Genomic DNA, 4,207 nt, shown 5'->3' with positions numbered 1-4,207 from the left:
TTTGCACTTCTGAAAGATCACAGTGGTGCCTGCACTGTAAAGAAAAGACTGGAAGTGAGTGAAATGGATCTAAATTAGGAAGCTTAACTAGGATACTAACAATGGGAATGGAAAGAAGTAGATGGATTTAAGATCTGTTATAGGACGTGAAGGATGAGGAAATCAAAGATTAAAAGTGAGTTTCCAGCTGAATAATGGATTTTGATGATATTTATTGAATGTAAAATACAAATTAAGAAATCTGACTACATAATATTAAGAAGTTCCTACATGGTAAAAACCACAAAAGGAAAGCCAAAAGTCACATCATAAACCAGGAGGGGGAAGGAAATACATGCAACTCATTTCACAAAAGGCTAATTTTCAAAATATATGTAGCGTTCCTACAAAGCAATCTAAATTCTATATCCAACAAAAAATGGGAAAATATATGAATAGTCATTAAAAGGAAAAAGGAAATATGATGGCTCTTAAATGTATAAAAAGATGCTCAACCTCATTCATAATTTTTAAAAAGTAAAATAAAGACAACACTGAGATACCATTTTACACCTATTAGAAGGGCAAACTAAAAAAGCAATAATCAACTGAGGTGAGGACAGAAAAACAAGTACTCTCCTACTTTGTTGGTAAGACTGTAAAACGGTAATAACCAATATGGAGGGCATTTTGGCAACATCTATCAAAATTAAAATGTATATACATTTTGACTCAGCAATTCTACTTCTAGAAATTTATCCTACATGTGTATGTACAAACCTGCAAAATGACAAGATATATAATATTTTTAAAAATTTATTGATTTAAATTAGTTTCAGTACATTGGTTAGACATCTATGTAGTTCATTGGTTATACAGTACATTGGTTAGACATCTATGTAGTTCATAAAGATTTATAATCTTATTCACTCTAGCAGCATTGTAATAGTTAGGGTAACCATAAAACATATCCAAATTGGGACACTTTTTATATGAGAAAGAGGGTACTACTAATATTTAAGTTGAGACAGCTGGCATAGCTGACTGTCCCAAGCAAGCCAGGAGATACGGTCACTCTAATAACAACAAAAGATGGAAAATAATACAAATATTCACCAATAAGGAGACTTTAAAAATAATGATACTTCTTGACAATGGAATATTACATAGCTGTAAAGGGAAGCACATAAAGGGAAGCACATTGGAAGGTTCTCCCAGATACATAGTTAAACCTATTTTAAAGAAAAACTATAGAACAGTGCTTACAGTATATTACCATTTGTGTAAGAGCAAAAATGGAATTGCTTAGTTATGAATAAAATATATCTGGAAAGATATATAGAAAACCAGTAACAATGTTTGCTTCTGGGGATGGTAAGTTGGTAGCTAGGAAAAAGAAACAGGAGGGTGACTTCACTATATGCTCTTTTGTACCTTTTGAATTTTGAACCAGATCAATAAATAAAACTGTAAAAGAAAATGGTCTTAGTAATGAGTTGGCTAATTGATAAGTTTTATGACCTATATTTTTTCCCCTGCTTTAGCTTATAAGCTGAATAATAAAAATCCTGTTAAAATTGTAATCCTATAAAATTCCTTAAACAGTGTTAAAATCATTTTAATTCTGCTATAGAAGAATGAGAATTGTGCAAAACAAAACTAAGATAATACTTCAGAAAAATTTGAAATCAATTACCGGTATAGTAACAATCACAGAACACTTATATGTAGTATTACCTTTTTCCAATCTCTGTATTTAATAATTCTCACAAAACAGCAATTATGTTAGTAGTCATTTTTATACATCATAAATTTATTTGGCACCTTCTGTACTTTTTACTGTGATTTTTCATCTAATAAAACTGGACTGGAATAATAAATACAAATAAGTGAGTAAATATAGTTAGCCTTAAAAGTCTCTAACCTAAGTGGTAGTTACTATATAAATTACCTGATAATCTAAAATTGTTTTATCTAAAAATTTCCCAAAGATCAGAGAGCTGTAACAACAGCTTTTAGCAAACTGATAGGCTAAAGTGGATGACATAAAAAATTTCAAATTACATAAGATCTTGAGAAATTAAGGCTTATGGAATGTTCAAGTAGATAAATGTGGTTAAAAATTAATTTTACCTAGTCTTTTAGAGAAGTTTTGTTCACTGTATGCTAATACAAGATTCTTAAAACATCTTTCATATTCTTTAAGTTAAAAAAACAAGTATGAAAACGCCATCAACCACACTCTGAAGGTTTTTTCTTTTTGCTATTTCGAATTCTTTCAAATTAACTTTAGTTTACAAGGAGTTTTTAAAAATCTTTTTTAGGGACTTTGGCAAAATCTACATTCTCTTAGCATATTATAATCATTCAAGACTTGCTATAGTCTATTCTGGCCATCAGAGAAACCAAATTATAGGAGACATTATTTGGCAAAATAGAGAAAATGTGTATTAGGCATCATAAATCTGACCAGTGTGATGATATATTGTGATTTTTTTTTTACATGCTCATGTTTACACTTTTTTAGTACTAAAAATTTGTTTTCCTAATTGCTAAGCCAAAGAGGAATTAGGAAAGCACATTGGAATATCTCACAGATACATTTGAACTTATATGAAATTTCATTTATTCCATGAAGGTCTAATGTCAAGTTAAAACATGTTCACCAGCACCATAGTGCTCTAGCCAGAATCTAAATCCTATTCAAATACATCTGCTTACTATTCGGTGGCCCTTGATTAATATTTTTAAACTTTCGACTCCAGTGAATCCCTTAAAGCCCATAAACCCAAAGCAACACAATAATAGAATCAGTTTAGTTTCACCATTTTCAAGGAATGAATGAGAAGTGAAGATAAAGAAGGGTTAAGTATCATGACTCTTTCAAAACCCTTAGTGGTGGAAGGAATACAGATAAGAGTTAAATTTTTTTTTATTTTTTAATTTTTACACCTACAACACCTGGTCTTCCTAGGTGGTCTCCCATCCAAGTGCTAACCAGACCCAACCCTGCTTAGACCCTGCTTAGCTTCCAAGATCAGATGGCATTGGGCTTGTTCAGGGTGGCATGGCCATAGACCATAAGAGTTAAAATATATCAATTATACCTGTTTGGTTTTTTTTTTAAAGAGCAATATTGCTGGAAAATCTAAATTATATAAAGCTGCTTAACTGAAATGTATTTTAATGTAATCACACACAGAATCAAAATAAAGTAATTGCTTCTTAGGATGGCAGAGACTTGAGTATATGTAAACGCTGAAGGATAGTCATTAGAATGGAAGAAATTGAAAAACAGAGCAAAGTAAGTAGAGAGATTAACCTGAAAGTGGAGGAAGGAGTCTTCTTTAATTATATCTAAAGGGATAGATATGGGTTTTAAGTATAATGGCAGGAAATTGAAGGTGTCTTTGTGAAGCAGTGGGGTGAAGTAGAGAAGCTTTGAGGAAGGTTGACTATGAAGCTACCTTTAGAATGTAGTTGAATATTCTTCTCACAGTATTCAAATTCTTCACAAGGCAGACCCTACCCACATCCTCAGCTTTACTGGTCCACACAAATTCTCATACCCAACCAAACTTTCATTCCAATCAAACTGATCTAGAGTCCTTCAAATGTTCCTCTTATTCTGTTTGTTTTTGCAGAGCTCTCTGTCTGGAACACCTTTCTCTTCATCTCCCTGCAAACATCTCTCATCCTTTGAGAGTTGACTCCCATCACCCAACATTACTTGAGGCCTTATCCTCTTTATCTTAGCTGCCCTTCACCTTGGGTCTAATTAGGTGCTCTTTCTCTATACATCCCTCTGCGTATCTCATCATCTCAGCATTCTCCATTAGAAATTTTAAACATTGGCTTTCTCACTTCTTCCAATAATAAGAAACTGTTTTTTTGTTTTTAATTTCTGGATTTCCTAGCACTGGGCCTGGCACACTACAGGCCAATGAATAATATTTACTGAATGAATGGAAGATGATTATGTCAGTGCTCCCAGTACTTATATTTTACCCAGTAAAATAGATTAGCTTTACAATGAGGAAATTAAGGCAGGAAGGCAAGTGCACCAATAATAACATTAGTAGAACAAAAATTACTGAAAAAAAACTTATTTTAAATAATCTTTCACTTAGACTAATTAACATCCTAGCTATAGTCTAAAGAGTTGAACAAATAAGAATCTCCAAATCATAACAAGTAAACATTCTCCAAACACAAACATCAAGTTTCT

The 4,207-nt window shown here is 32.2% G+C and overlaps 1 pseudogene; it reads right to left on the bottom strand.

Moving 5' to 3' along the window:
* Positions 1 to 2,928: 2,928 nt before the first annotated feature.
* Positions 2,929 to 3,058, bottom strand: LOC120605134 (uncharacterized; annotated as a pseudogene).
* Positions 3,059 to 4,207: the final 1,149 nt, after the last annotated feature.

The sequence above is a fragment of the Pteropus medius genome, unplaced genomic scaffold (assembly GCF_902729225.1).
Source record: "Pteropus medius unplaced genomic scaffold, Ma_sr-lr_union100, whole genome shotgun sequence".
NCBI lineage: Eukaryota > Metazoa > Chordata > Mammalia > Chiroptera > Pteropodidae > Pteropus > Pteropus medius.
The sequence above is the reverse complement of the archived record's forward strand: the minus strand, read 5'-3'. Positions and strand labels throughout refer to the sequence as shown.